Here is a 16,495-nt window from a genome sequence, read left to right on the forward strand (position 1 = left end):
ACGAATTGTTCTCAAGATTGATATGGCCATATCGATCGAAGAAGCGCTCAGCAGAGCTGTATAAACTCAGCAGAGCACAGTGCTCTGCAGTTACTAGAGCCATTACGGGACACTGGCAGATCGGCACTCACGCCTCTAGACTGTCAATCCCTCATAACGACTTCTGCAGGAGTTGTCGCGACGAGGAGGAGGAGGAATCGGTCCCCCACTTCTTCTGCCACTGCCCAGCCCTTGGAAATCGTCGTCTTCGAATTCTCGGGGCCGCTTTCCTCACGGACATTTCGGACCTGTCCGTAATCAAACCAGGGACCTTGTCCAAATACATCCAAGCCACCGGATGGGACTGCCCTTAACCTGCAGTAGTATGCTCTCACGGTTCGGGCAACGCGAAGGGGCACATGCCCATGCGGCAACACAACGGACCTTTTATAGGTCCAAGTGAGCTTGGGGGCGGGAGGCTCTTATCCCCCCCCTCCCGGCTACCGCCTTAACCTAACCTAACCTAATAATATATTATATTATTTTACATAATAAACAGCAACTGTGAAGATGTTTAGTAACTGCTTTTGATTTTTTTTTTACAAAACCATATTCTTATATTTGTTTTTAGGTCCTTATTGTTTGAATGCGTGTACGGAACCCTTTTTTATGTATTTATATGGACGCAATCGGCATCGTTTTGCAAATGCACTTATATAAGGCTTTTCCTTGGTGTATTCTATAGTCGTCTGCATTGAGCCTTCTGTCTCCAGAAAGATGTCAAAACTATAAATAGTTCGGAAAAGCTGAGCGTACAGAATACGATAATTTGCTTCCAGCTGTTGGGGTTGCAATGAGTTGGTCCAGTACTCCATCATCTACAAAATGGTATCAAAATAAGCTTATATATAACGCATGGAAGTCTGAACAAACTAACCTTGATAGCTGCATTATTCTGCGATGTACGGCGACCGTTCCAATGCACACTCAATATCCAGAGTGGCATTTCCAATGGATAATTACTCGGTATTCGAATGAAACACTCCATTTTGGCAGAGCCACGAACAATCACAGCACGATAGGAATTGTATGTTATGCCCTTATCATCCGGAGAAATGTTTAGTACGTCTGAATTTTGGGCTAGGAATTCCTCGAGAGTGATCGCCGTCCACTGCACTAGGCTGCAAGACAAGGCCGCAGGATAGACATTTTCTTTTAGTGCATACAAATCGATGTCCTTGTTAGTCAGACCACGTATTTGCTGACTTAGATTTAACCAAGAGTTCCAGCGCCGTGTAATGCGAGCTATGGTCTCCCGCATGCTTTTATTCAAGTTCAGCTCATGCTCATACAACATCGAGCTGTTGACTGTTGGTATAGAGCATATACTTTGTAACCAACAGTATGCTTTTCCAAAGTCCTTAGACTCCAGATATTCTATACATTCCTCTGATGTCAGATCCTTATTCTGTAACTAACGCAAATATATAATTTTATGATTCATACATATATATAGGAAAATTATAGCTTGTTGCTTGTCTTACATCGTATTGAATACCGGGTATAGGTATTTCATTACCCAAATCGTTTGCAAACAAATGCCGAAGGAGATTCTGAACGAAATTAGTATCCCTAAAAACATGAAAATGTTTTAAAATATAGTTGCTGCTAAAGCAATTCACTCGCTAAAACTTACCCTTGATGGTTTGTATTATTGGAAATGCTCAATTGGGGCCATGCTGTCGCACATTTAATTTGTTCGAAATAGCGAATAATCAACACCAGTTGAATCGAGCTAGCAGAACCAAGCTAGAGACCGTTCAAACGTTAAGGTATTTTTCTATAGTCGTATGTTTTGGTTTAATCTTACCGTGATGCGAATGTGCAGAGGATGAGGACTTAATTCTTTGTTCAAAGGATTTTCCTCAGGCTTTCCCTACAATTCAATGTCCCTTTCAGAGTAGTCGCGCCTTGCTTTTGGGTTTTGCTTTAGGTTTGTCAACTCCTGCATCTGAGCTTCACTTTTATATCCTACCACTTCAACATTGAATGATGGCTCATCGCTCGCACGTTGAAGGCATTGCAGTTTGATTAATAATATATAAAGAGGCTTGGGCAGATATTTGACCACAGCACTAAGCTTCCATTCAACATCAAGAGAAAGCTGCAGTGCATCATGCAGCGGTTTCGTAGCACTCTTTAGGGTGCGTAGAGCTGGCGCGAATGAAACGTACCTATTATGTTGTTTAAGATTCTCTTGTTGCAGCTCCTTTTTGGAGTTCTTCAATGAGCTTTTCTGTTCATCCAGGTCTTTCCTTAAACGCAGTTCACACTCTAAGCGCTGCAAATGCTTGTAGTGCTTCGATTCTGGTTTCACTTTACTATCTTCAATTCCCGGCAATTTGGTAAAATACTCAGTGTCTGAGAGCAGGACCAACTTGGAGTCACGACTCTGGAATTTCTCGCAACGCACGATGTCCTTTTTCAAGTGGCTCACTTCGTACAGAAGATTTTGCAATTGCAACCGACTTATGTCCACTTTACATTTTTCTAAGTGTAAGTTATCCCGTCCAGACTTTATTTTCTGTTTAACTTCTCGATTTGCATGCTTTAATGCAACAAATTTCAATGCCGCCGCAGTTCGCAATGTGTCTGAGTTCTGCCCCTGCATACAAAAATAATGAAAATAAGGAACCAACGACTTTGCAGCTTGTTAACACTTACGCTCTTTTTTACTTTTAATATTTCCCCGATGATATCTTCCAGCTGCTGAAACTGCGTATTTAAAATAGCCTCCATTTCACTTAATAATATATTTATTCGGAAGCTAAACAAAAGTGTGCCGCGGATTGATTGTTAAAATATAATGTCCGACCATCAGAAATATACCCAAATATACCATAGATATACCGACGAATTCAAGTTCTATTGTGATATTCCCCGTTTTTGATATTCCGTCGAATATTACTAGCTAGGTAGATCTCTCAGTCCTGCCCACATAATTTTATCCAATAAATTAATCAATTTTCTACTTGACTGGTTTGTTTTAAATACTTGACTTATTTTCTTGCTACGGCGATTGCTGTTTTTTTTTCCAACAACAATATAGCGTCTCGTTATGATGAAAAAACGAATTTAGCCCACTTAAGCCCCCTCTATTTAAATAGTTCACCTTCTTCAGGTAAATGGCAGAAAATATTAACGATTGTAAATTCTTCTTGTAGATTCAGGCCATCTTTCATCTGAAATTAAAAATAACAACGCTAACTCTCACCTGAACTGCGCTAAAATGATTAAAATTTCATTATTTTCGGCCCCTTGGCTTATAATAGGTTAATTGTTCTCCGTTCTCTCACAAAAGTGTGGCCATCAACGAAAAGACTGACATAGCAGCAAAGGCTGCTACAAGTGAGGGGTTTACAATAAATATAAAATACAGCTACAAGGAGGCTCAAAGAGAAATTAGGAACTTTTTAGTATACAAATGGAATGAGGACTACAGGACGAAGTGTAGGACGAAGGGATCCAGCCTCATAGACATATTTCCAGACATAAATAGAAATAATTAATATAATAAATATAAATAAGTTACATATAGATATAATATGGACGGACTTAAATGAGGGGATTAACATATACATATAAATGGAGACGTCTAACAAAAATAAATAATGGGAGTAAATAAGTTAATTGATGATTTTTTGTTCTCTCTAAATGGACGAGGGACTCGCTCTACGTGGCCAGGATTGTGTCTTCGAGCCTAGCAAAACCAAGCCAGGATGGCGGAGCTGTGACCTATTCCTCTTATGCTTCTTGGGTCTCTTTCCCGTCCCGCTAGTCCTGGTTCCTGGTCTCTCACTGATCTGGATCCCCTGGAATCACAGATTTATTTATCTTTTTTTTCTTTCCTCCTCACCGCTTCTATGGGATATCACCTATCGATATCTTCGCATGCAACACCTAGCGAAAATTCGAGCGACCATGGCCGCGGAGAATTATTCGCAAACAGCGAAGAGTTACACGTTTCCCTAAAACTGCTGGCCTTCCCGGACATTACGGTGCCTAGGATCTTGCAGCGCCCAACGTAGGCTTACACCCACTGATCGGATATTCCCTACGTGAGTGCGTTTCCCTTGTTTCTGACTCAGTCTGAAGTTTTCGCTACAATTTTAGGTCTTTGGCGTGAAAAATCCCCACCGGCCTCCCCGACAGATCCTCCAGCTCGTAGGCGTTATTCCCTACTGGACGTACGACTCTGCATTTTAGGAATTTCCGGGCGAACTTGGCGTTGTAGCTTTTGCCAAAGTCGCTGAGGGTGAAGTTGCGCCTGTAGACTTCTTGGCCAGGTCTGGCGAAAAAGACTCGGGCACGTTTGTTGTATCGCTGGCTGCTCCGCTCATACGCTTGGTGTAGGCTGCGTTTAATTTGCTCGCGAATGAGGTGTCGCTTATCCGCGGGATCTAATGCGTGCACTTCATGTTCCGTCAAAGACTGCAGCTTCCTCGCCAGCTTATAGCAGTTCCCATTCAGAAACATCTGTTGTCCAAATACAGCGAAAAACGGCGTTACGCCTGTGGCTTCGTGCACCGAGTCACGGATTGAAACTTCGATCTCCGGTAGGTAGATGTCCCAGTCTCTGTGATCCTTTTCCAAATACGTCCTTATTGCAGCGAGTATCGTCCGATTTACTCTCTCGGCTGCATTGCTTTGCGGCGAGTAGACTGCTGTGCGCATGTGTCGGATCCCGAAGCCGCTGACCATGTCCATGAACGCCTTCGATAGGAACTGCTTTCCGTTGTCGGAGTGGATCACCTCTGGCACCCCGAACTTGTAGAATACCTCTTGCACCAGGAATTGAACGACGTTCGCAGCGGTCGCCTCTCTCATCGCCTTCAAGAAGGTAAATTTTGAAAAGTGGTCTACGACGACGAAAATCCAGGCCTGTCCCCTTTTTGACCTGGGATACTTTCCCAGGAAGTCTAAGCCATTCCAAAAGCCTCTCCGTGACCACTTCCTGACCGATCCCGAATTGGCTACGGTAATTGGGAGCTTTGGATTCCTTGCATTCGGTGCAGCTTCGGACGTATTCCCGCACTTAGTAGTGCCTTTTTAACCTATGCAAGGTCTTCTTCATTCCACCGTGTCCAGCTGTGAGGTCTTCGTGGGCCTTCGCGATGAGGGTTTTCGTCAGTGCCGCGGGAATTGAACCTTCCACTTGGTCGTCGATTTGCGCGAAGCCCATTCGCTTGAATACCAGGTCCCCGTCTATTCGCAGGTCAGGCAATAATTCTTGTTCCTGCAGATTTCTCCTTTCAACTCCTGGTATTCCGTTGATTTGAATTCCGTCGTCTGGAATCCGAGGATTTCCGTTGGGTCTAGAACCACCTCCTCGATGCAGCGCGATAGTGTATCCGCCACTATATTTTCGACTCCCTTGCGGTGTTCGATCTCGAAGTCGAACCTCTGCAGCCGCAATGACTATCTCGCTAGACGCCCATTCAGGTCCTTGAGTGACATTAGCCATTTAAGGCTGGCGTGGTCAGTGATTACCGTGAACGGCATCAATTCCACATATGGCCTGAATCTTTCAATCGCCAATACCGCAGCTAAGCATTCTTTCTCCGTTACCGAATAATTTATTTGATGTTTGTTTAGCTTGGAAGAAAAGAATGCCACTGGGCGCTCTGCTTTGTCATCATCCAGCTGAAAAAGCACTGCTCCCACTCCAAAATTTGAGGCGTCGCACTGGATGTAGAAATGGCGTTTAAAGTCGGCATGGACTAATACAGGAGCCGTGGTGAGTGCCTTCTTCAGGGATTCTATGGCCGCCCTCGCTTCCGTTGGCAAGGAAAACTTCCCGCGCGGATGCTTTTTCAGAGCATCTGTTAACGGTACCGCGATGGTGGCGAAGTCCTTGATGAAGCGCCTATCCCATCCTGCGGTTCCTATGAAGCTCCGTAGCTCCTTTACTGAACTCGGGCTCGGGATCTTTTGTATAGCCACAACCCTATCGGGATCCATTTGCAGCGTGCCGCCTCCGATGATAAACCCCAGGTATTTCAGCGACTTAAAGCAGAATTTGGAACTGGGCCACCAATCGCAGATATCGCAGATGCGTCTGGAAATCCGGGGCTATCACCAAAAGATCGTCCAAATAAACGAAAACGTTTGATCTGAGCTGAGTCGGGATTACCTTATCCATCACTCTGCATAACCTCTGGGCAGCGTTACACAGACCGAAGGGCATCATCACGAATTGATACAGCGGACGGCCTGCAACGGTAAATGCGGTGCACTTCCGGCTTTCTGGGTCCAATTTAATTTGCCAGAATGCGAATTTGAGGTCGACGCTGGAAATGTAATATGTCTGGTCAATCCTGGATAGTATACCCTCGATGCTAGGAAGAGGGTAAGCATCTTTTACGGTGAGCTGATTCAGTTTCCGCGCGTCCAAACAGAATCTATTTTTGTTTGGCTTTCGCACCACCGTCGTCCGATTGCTCCATGGACTATCGCTGACCTCGATCACTCCTAGTTCCAGCATTTTATCCACCTCGGTCCAGATCACCTCCTGCATCGCTGGGGATTGAGGGTAATGCCGATCTTTAAATGGTTCTGCGCCCTCGATCAACGCACGATGTCCTTTTTCAAGTGGCTCACTTCGTACAGAAGATTTTGCAATTGCAACCGACTTATGTCCACTTTACATTTTTCTAAGTGTAAGTTATCCCGTCCAGACTTTATTTTCTGTTTAACTTCTCGATTTGCATGCTTTAATGCAACAAATTTCAATGCCGCCGCAGTTCGCAATGTGTCTGAGTTCTGCCCCTGCATACAAAAATAATGAAAATAAGGAACCAACGACTTTGCAGCTTGTTAACACTTACGCTCTTTTTTACTTTTAATATTTCCCCGATGATATCTTCCAGCTGCTGAAACTGCGTATTTAAAATAGCCTCCATTTCACTTAATAATATATTTATTCGGAAGCTAAACAAAAGTGTGCCGCGGATTGATTGTTAAAATATAATGTCCGACCATCAGAAATATACCCAAATATACCATAGATATACCGACGAATTCAAGTTCTATTGTGATATTCCCCGTTTTTGATATTCCGTCGAATATTACTAGCTAGGTAGATCTCTCAGTCCTGCCCACATAATTTTATCCAATAAATTAATCAATTTTCTACTTGACTGGTTTGTTTTAAATACTTGACTTATTTTCTTGCTACGGCGATTGCTGTTTTTTTTTCCAACAACAATATAGCGTCTCGTTATGATGAAAAAACGAATTTAGCCCACTTAAGCCCCCTCTATTTAAATAGTTCACCTTCTTCAGGTAAATGGCAGAAAATATTAACGATTGTAAATTCTTCTTGTAGATTCAGGCCATCTTTCATCTGAAATTAAAAATAACAACGCTAACTCTCACCTGAACTGCGCTAAAATGATTAAAATTTCATTATTTTCGGCCCCTTGGCTTATAATAGGTTAATTGTTCTCCGTTCTCTCACAAAAGTGTGGCCATCAACGAAAAGACTGACATAGCAGCAAAGGCTGCTACAAGTGAGGGGTTTACAATAAATATAAAATACAGCTACAAGGAGGCTCAAAGAGAAATTAGGAACTTTTTAGTATACAAATGGAATGAGGACTACAGGACGAAGTGTAGGACGAAGGGATCCAGCCTCATAGACATATTTCCAGACATAAATAGAAATAATTAATATAATAAATATAAATAAGTTACATATAGATATAATATGGACGGACTTAAATTAGGGGATTAACATATACATATAAATGGAGACGTCTAACAAAAATAAATAATGGGAGTAAATAAGTTAATTGATGATTTTTTGTTCTCTCTAAATGGACGAGGGACTCGCTCTACGTGGCCAGGATTGTGTCTTCGAGCCTAGCAAAACCAAGCCAGGATGGCGGAGCTGTGACCTATTCCTCTTATGCTTCTTGGGTCTCTTTCCCGTCCCGCTAGTCCTGGTTCCTGGTCTCTCACTGATCTGGATCCCCTGGAATCACAGATTTATTTATCTTTTTTTTCTTTCCTCCTCACCGCTTCTATGGGATATCACCTATCGATATCTTCGCATGCAACACCTAGCGAAAATTCGAGCGACCATGGCCGCGGAGAATTATTCGCAAACAGCGAAGAGTTACACGTTTCCCTAAAACTGCTGGCCTTCCCGGACATTACGGTGCCTAGGATCTTGCAGCGCCCAACGTAGGCTTACACCCACTGATCGGATATTCCCTACGTGAGTGCGTTTCCCTTGTTTCTGACTCAGTCTGAAGTTTTCGCTACAATTTTAGGTCTTTGGCGTGAAAAATCCCCACCGGCCTCCCCGACAGATCCTCCAGCTCGTAGGCGTTATTCCCTACTGGACGTACGACTCTGCATTTTCTCCGTTACCGAATAATTTATTTGATGTTTGTTTAGCTTGGAAGAAAAGAATGCCACTGGGCGCTCTGCTTTGTCATCATCCAGCTGAAAAAGCACTGCTCCCACTCCAAAATTTGAGGCGTCGCACTGGATGTAGAAATGGCGTTTAAAGTCGGCATGGACTAATACAGGAGCCGTGGTGAGTGCCTTCTTCAGGGATTCTATGGCCGCCCTCGCTTCCGTTGGCAAGGAAAACTTCCCGCGCGGATGCTTTTTCAGAGCATCTGTTAACGGTACCGCGATGGTGGCGAAGTCCTTGATGAAGCGCCTATCCCATCCTGCGGTTCCTATGAAGCTCCGTAGCTCCTTTACTGAACTCGGGCTCGGGATCTTTTGTATAGCCACAACCCTATCGGGATCCATTTGCAGCGTGCCGCCTCCGATGATAAACCCCAGGTATTTCAGCGACTTAAAGCAGAATTTGGAACTGGGCCACCAATCGCAGATATCGCAGATGCGTCTGGAAATCCGGGGCTATCACCAAAAGATCGTCCAAATAAACGAAAACGTTTGATCTGAGCTGAGTCGGGATTACCTTATCCATCACTCTGCATAACCTCTGGGCAGCGTTACACAGACCGAAGGGCATCATCACGAATTGATACAGCGGACGGCCTGCAACGGTAAATGCGGTGCACTTCCGGCTTTCTGGGTCCAATTTAATTTGCCAGAATGCGAATTTGAGGTCGACGCTGGAAATGTAATATGTCTGGTCAATCCTGGATAGTATACCCTCGATGCTAGGAAGAGGGTAAGCATCTTTTACGGTGAGCTGATTCAGTTTCCGCGCGTCCAAACAGAATCTATTTTTGTTTGGCTTTCGCACCACCGTCGTCCGGTTGCTCCATGGACTATCGCTGACCTCGATCACTCCTAGTTCCAGCATTTTATCCACCTCGGTCCAGATCACCTCCTGCATCGCTGGGGATTAAGGGTAATGCCGATCTTTAAATGGTTCTGCGCCCTCGATCAACTGGATCCGATGCTGCTCTACCGTCGTTGTTCCTAATGCGGCATCCTCATAGGTCAGAAACTCCTTCTTTACCTTCTCCAGCTCTTCGGTCTCCGTGTCTTCCAGGGTCCAAGCTTCCACCTCCACGTCCTCCTGGCGATGTTCGGCGTACTGGCTGATTTGTGACATTTGGATCTCACCTACTTGGGCCTCGCTGGATCGACTGGGCTCTTCTCCGAGGACTGTGGGAGCCAGCGCGAAGGATCTCCAGAAATCAATACCCAGGTACATGGCTTGCTCTAGGTACGGGCATACGTAAAACAAGATCTCTTTATTCGTTCCGTTATATCCTACGCAGAGTTTGGTTTTGCCGACTATGGACCTGTCTTCTCCAGAGGCTGTCTTGATGATCGAGACATAATTGTCCATTTCCACCTCGAGGTCGGCAAGGAGTTCACGGCTGCCCTTTCCTAAGACACTAACGGATGCCCCAGTATCTAGGAGTCCAGCAATCCGATGTCCTCTTATCTGCACTTCGGCAAATACTCTGGGATCGCGTCCTGCTCCTCGTCTGACTGCCTCGGCTACCTCTTTGCGAGTCTATCGCCTTTCCTTAAATCTGGAACGGGCCTTTTGGAGTCTACGACTGACACCGCGCATCCCCTCCAGCTGCCTGTCATCAAAGATCTGGTTTCGAATTTGTATGTATCTCCTCATCCTCTCTTCGGCCGGTATGAACTTCAAACTATTTTTATTAAATTTATTCGGGCTATTATTCTTAATTTCTATATTGATTAGTGGACCATCGTTCATTTCTTCGCGGGCTTCTGTCCCGAGCGCTGATCTCCCGCTTTCATCATGCCCGATCGTGCGTTTCCCGAGCAATTTGGACACGTTGGAGTAAAAATTTCTCGCTTTCCGCAGCGGTAACAAAATATTTTGCGTTCCTTCGCCACGCAGTCTCGGAACCCGTGGTCGAACTGGCCGCAATTCCAACAACACAGCCTGGGTTTGTTCGCCAGGTGAGTTTCTTCTACTATCCTTGCTTCGTCTTCATCCAGAAACTCCGTTTCCGGCTCTAGCTCCTCCACTCGCTTCCCGGCTGAATGGAATTTCGTCGCAGGACGGAACGTCGACTTCTGCTCGCGTCCGCGAAAGTGGTACTCCACTTCCAGGCACTCTTCCCTCAGCTGCTCCACGTTTCGGACTCGGATCGCGTAAGCGTAGCGGGCGATCTCGTCATCGAGTCCCTTCTTCAAGACTCGGACCATTTCGGACTCAACCAAAGGTGTGGTGAGTCTAGCTGCCAGCCTGCGCATCGCTCTAAAGTACTCTTCCACAGATTCGCCAGATTGTTGTCGTCGCTCATGCAAGGTGCGTAGCCGCTCGAACTCGCCACCCACTGCTCGGAACCGGGACACCAACTCGTCCTTCAAATCCTCCCATACTTCCGGAGGCCGTTCTCGGACAAATTGCCAATACCCCTCCGCCGCTTGTCCTTTGACGAGATGGTGAAAGTTGTCAAGGACCTCGTCCCACGACCGTCGGTTCTGCCTACGGAGGAACTCGACCCTGAACACGAAGTCCTGCACCGTCATCTTATTTGGGTCTCCGTCGAAGTGGATTTCCCATTTGTCGACGCGTCCCCATCTCGCTCCTCTCCAATCGTCTCTCCTTTCAAATGGTGGCAGATCTGTTGGACCTCCGCCGTCTCCTGATGTCTCCCGTCTCTGCCTTCCAGCACCTGGATCCAGGTCCGCCTCGCCTATTCCTCGGCGCCAGTTCTGGCTCAACCTCGCCGGCTTCCTTGGAGGCGACTGGGAATTCCATGCGTCATCGTCCTTGGACCTTTTGGGAATGGTCCCTGTGTTCGGCTTCTGCCTGAGGTGAGCTAGAGGCTGCTGATCGCCATTATTATCCTTGATTTCATTCCGGTCTCTTTCCAATCTCAGGTGTTGGATCAATTCCACGTTCTGGCGCAGAGGCGCCATCACCTCTGTTATGGCCCCCATCAGCTCCATAAAGCCGCGACGGATCTCCTCCTGCAGCGTCTTACTCAGGGTATCTGCCATGCTGCGTCTCCACGTCTCCTGTGCTTGCGCTATGGCGACATTTACTCCTGAGAGAATCTCGGAGGGCAGTGCGTTGGATTGGCCTGGAAAATTCCAGCTGTCGTCTCCACGCCCCTCAGCGCCCTGTGTGTCACCGCCTTGCATCTTTCCTTGGAGGTTACCTGGTGGAGGAGTCCTGCGGGTCATTTTCTGTTTAGACCGCAAGTTGTACGCGCTCATCAACTTGGCCCTATATTTCCCTACCTCGAACTATCCTACTTATCTTTTTATTCACTACACTTATCTATTCTTCTTTCAGAACAATCGCCTAAACACTACCTATAACCAAAGACTATACAATACCAAGATGTTGCATGAGGAACAAATGCTTTTTATACCCGATACTCAAAATGAGTATTGGGGGATATTAGATTTGTGGTAAAAGTGGATGTGTGTAACGTCCAGAAGGAATCGTTTCCGACCCCATAAAGTATATATATTCTTGATCAGCATCAATAGCCGAGTCGATTGAGCCATGTCTGTCTGTCCGTCTGTCCGTCCGTCCGTCCGTCCGTCCCCTTCAGCGCCTAGTGCTCAAAGACTATAAGAGCTAGAGCAACCATGTTTTGGATCCAGACTTCTGTGATATGTCACTGCTACAAAAATTTTTCAAAACTTCGCCCCGCCCACTTCCGCCCCCACAAAGGACGAAAATCTGTGGCATCCACATTTTTAAAGATACGATAAAACCAAAAACGCAGAATCGGTGAGGATGACCAGTGCAAAATCTGAACCAGATCGTATAATGATTATAGCCAGAATCAAGAAAACAATTTCATTCTTTCTCGCTCTGTCTCTCTCTAACACACAGGTTTCATGGTCGGTTTTGTCAATTGCAAAATATGAGTTCAAGGATCTCAGAACCTATAAGAGCCAGAGCAGCCAAATTTGGTATCCACACTCCTGTGATATCGGACCTTGACCGTTTCGTGTCCAAATTTCGCCACACCCCCTTCCGCCCCCGCAAAGGACAAAAATCTGGGGCATCCACAAATCTCAGAGACTATTAAAGCTAGAGTAACCAAATTTGGTATCCGCACTTCTGTTAGATCTCACTATAAAACGTATATCTCAGAATTTCGCCCCACCCCCTTCCGCCCCCACAAAAGACGAAAATCTGTTGCATCCACAATATTGCACATTCGAGAAAACTAAAAACGCAGAATCATAGATAATGACCATATCTATCAGATTGCTGAATCTGGATCAGATCGGATCATTTTTGTAGCCAACAGCAAGAAATCAATTTTCAGTGGCTACGCAGCGCCCGACGTCACGCTCAGACTGATTTTCTGTCTCTCTCGCACGGACTCTTTGTCGTGTGGTTCAATATTAGCGGCGTCTGCCGCAGGAGAGCCATACTGACTTAGTATCGGGTATAACTGTAGAGTTGCGGTGTCCGCAGCAACTCACAACGTTCCACCTCGTTCAATTTCCGTTTGACGCTTCATGGTACGGGCGCGCGGGGCTAGTACTTCAATTCTCTTTTACGCTACCTTCGCCTCCGAAATGCTACTCGGCTTCTTCAATGCCTCGGTCAGCGTCGAGTCGGTGTGAAAGCATGTCAGTGTCTGCGTGCCGAAACCGTAGGGCAGCGTGGTCGCTGATGTCTTTGGCGCGGCACAGTGGGGACTCAGCCGAAATTGTCAAAAAATTGTATGAGTGCTTTAGATAAATTTAATGTACGCATCTAATAGAGAATTTTCCAATCGAATTTTCAAGATAGTTTTAGTTTAGGAGATATAAGCACTCAAAGTTTAACATTTTTTCAGTGTGCAAAGACATCGGCGATCCGCGACCACCGCTTCGACAGTGCTGAGGCTCGAATTAGAGTCCAGAATTATTTCGTTGCTGGTGAAGGCATTGCCGAACAGACGAAACCGATGGGCAGCGGGGTCGCGGTAGAGACGAAGTACAGGCGAAAAGGGAATTGAAACCCCGCGCGCTCCCTCGTGCCTTTTGGGTCCTAATGTTAGGACCCGCCATAGAACAGCTTTTTGGTCGCTCATGCAACATCTTGGTATTGTATAGTCTTTGCTATAACGCTAACTCACTGATCTTCAGCACAAAAACACTTAATACGGCAAAACAATAATAAGGGGGAAAGAAACCACAACTACTACTAGGGCCAACTCCGCACATGGTGTTCTACGTCTTTTCCTGTCCAACGTCTAGAACTTTGCGAGCGCTGTTGAGTACTCTAATCTTCCTTGGAAGATTAAGAGTCAAGGGCGCTCACTTCCCTACAGTCGCTGTTTCCGCCTACTTCCCTACTGAATGCCCGTTGCGGGATGTTGTAGCTGCTCCGAGTGCAACGCGTGGCCGACTTCTGTCCCCACGGGCTACTCAGAACAAAAATCTCATTGAGAATCTACCCTCCCGACTGCATCCAGTGGTAAGCAGGGGAAGCGAAAAACAGAAATCTTTCTGGCCATATCCTAACTTCGGGTATTTCTTTTTTCTTCTTCAGGTTCTCATTTTGCACACCAGGCACCGGGTCGGTTGCTAACTGGCTTGTGGATTCTCCTCTGCCAGTGCCAAACCAAATACCCTCTTGAGATTTCCTGCTTCCCGTTGTCAGATAAGTGCCGAATCATCAAACACCAAAAAAAACTTTTTACTTTGTGGATTTTCTTTGCATCCTCAGATCCCTCAGCGCCGTGCTTATGTGAGCCAACTCGTCGAGTCCCTCACAGGCCACCGGAACACCGATGAACCCCAGATTGCAAAATACCACTCGAGATCTATCTTCTCTGCTGGATATTTATACTTTCTTCGACGTCTGTGTGATTCGCATCCGTACTCTCCCTCTTTGATGGTAGAGCCAGGACTGCGAGTCCACTTCCCTGTCTCAGATTGGGCGCCATTATTGTTACGAACCTTTGTTTTCTTCGGGGAAAGGCCGGCTAGCCAGTCATCCCAGGGCTGGGTACTTCCCAAGCCCTCAGGTCGCACAATATACCAACTAATTGGACATCTCGAACAAATTGAAACAACAAAAGTAACCGACAAAAAAAACTGCAAACGGACTCTACTCGACAAACAACATTACAGTAACTTCCTTCAACACAGACGTGGACCAGGTCGAGGTGTCGATGTTTTTACCCCTGACGTACCCTCCCTACCTGAGATCTAAATAACAACGTTTTGGATCTCCCTGCCAAGTGCAGCCTTACCCTCTCGTTGCTGTGGCTCCTCTTCACCCCATATGAAACGCTTAGCAATTCATTTTCTTCGTTATAATTTCGTTCACTTCAATTTCCTAATTTTACACGGTATCATCGCTACACTAAGCCTGCCTATTCATACCCCCCTCATCTTATCACTACGGGCGGTTAATAAATAAATAGATAAATAGAAATAATTAATATAATAAATATAAATAAGTTACATATTGTTCAGGCCAGCAGCAGACGATTGCCGCGCACTGTGCCAACTTCGTGCGCTCCGGTCTCAACTCGCTCTCGCGCGCTCGGAGGGTCGCTCGGGAGACTTTACGACTCACGATCCACCCGGCGCTCAAGCCATCATGGAGCATAGATCGTAAGGCCTAGTTTTAGTTACGTTTCCCACCCCGCTACAAGCTGTCGTCGTGCACATACGCGCACCTACAGTCCACATACATATATACCGAAATACAAGGAACATATTTATTGGAACAACTCTGACTTCTTCTTTTGGACATTTTCCCACTCGTCGCTGGAAAGCCGCTCCGGTGATCCGCCCTCCTACAAACATTGGTCCTTCGAGCCGGATCTTCGCCTTCCCCATAAGGAGAAGCTTACCCCAGCCAGCATCGGCGGATCGCTCTAAGTTCAAGATAAATAAGCCCAACACCAGTGCAGTGATTTTGTGCGAGTTTTCCATCCCAGTCCGAGTACCCGTGGCATACATATGTACATACATATGTATTCATTTCTCGCTCTAGCTCCAAATTAAACCATACTTCGTTCTGCCAACGGTTGTGGCCACCTACTTCTCCAAAGGTTTAATTTGATCCGAGCAAGCTCCTGCGGTCAACCTCCGATCCAGTGTATATATTCCTACCTCTCCCAGCTACCAGCTGAGCTTTGGTTGCTGACATATGCACATGCATACAAGCACATGTACACATCGCAACGCAATCCAAGCGGCTGACAACAATCATAAATTCATATGCTTGCAATTGGTTTGTTGTTTTTTTTTTCCATGCTCAACGCTCCATCGGTTTTCGGTTTTATAAATAGAGAAAATAAATCACTGCGTCTCCGTATTTAACTAATTATGTTGCCAACAAAAATTAGACACGATCCATACATACGGCACCACATATATATAGTGACATATCCATAATTCCCCACATCCCATACACATTATGTTTATGTACAATTCATCCACCCCATCTACACAAGTAACAGGACCCCACTCAAGAATCAATAACTGTTTCTTCCCATACTCCAAGCTAGGGCCCCCCATAATATAAACAATGGACCACATTGTGTCATCAACATTAGAATCACGCCACTCTCGAGAAATCGATTCTTTAGAATCACGCCACTCATGAGGACCAATCAAAGCTAGACATAAAACCAAGGAGTATCACATTCCTAGCTCCGTCATGTAATGCAACACCGATCGCCAGCAGTGGATGCCTTCCATCAAAGCCGACGCATCCCCAAATATCGATCCAGGCACGTACGCCACCGACACGAAGATGCAGCCGAGGAAAGCAACGCCCGAAGCCAGAGTCGGGAGTTCCAAGAGAAGGGCTCATGGAAACTAGCCAGCAGCAGAGAGATCAGTTCCGTTTGAGACAAGCAGACGTAAAGTTAAGTCGGGGAATTCAACCAATCTTGTGACATTGAGAAATTGAGTACTAAAAATAAAATCTTTTTTAAAAACTAAATTTCGAGTTGCGGATATTTAACTATATATACAAGATACTAAATCATATTTATGAATATGTCTAAAACACATGAGAAAATATCTTTATTAATTAAGGTTTAAA

General features: G+C 45.7%; 1 long non-coding RNA gene and 1 pseudogene across 1 annotated transcript; both read right to left on the reverse strand.

Annotated features, from left to right (window-relative positions):
• Window positions 1-570: 570 nt before the first annotated feature.
• On the reverse strand, window positions 571-2,829 carry LOC117190619 (annotated as a pseudogene).
• A 3,908-nt stretch (window positions 2,830-6,737) lies between these two features.
• LOC117190620 lies at window positions 6,738-6,981 on the reverse strand. The gene is made up of 2 exons (XR_004473771.1): window positions 6,867-6,981; window positions 6,738-6,807 (listed from the first exon to the last, which is right to left on the reverse strand). It is a non-coding gene; the product is annotated as an uncharacterized LOC117190620 (long non-coding RNA).
• Between the last annotated feature and the right edge of the window lie 9,514 nt (window positions 6,982-16,495).

This window comes from Drosophila miranda (genome assembly GCF_003369915.1).
Source record: "Drosophila miranda strain MSH22 chromosome Y unlocalized genomic scaffold, D.miranda_PacBio2.1 Contig_Y1_pilon, whole genome shotgun sequence".
Classification (NCBI taxonomy): Eukaryota; Metazoa; Arthropoda; class Insecta; order Diptera; family Drosophilidae; genus Drosophila; species Drosophila miranda.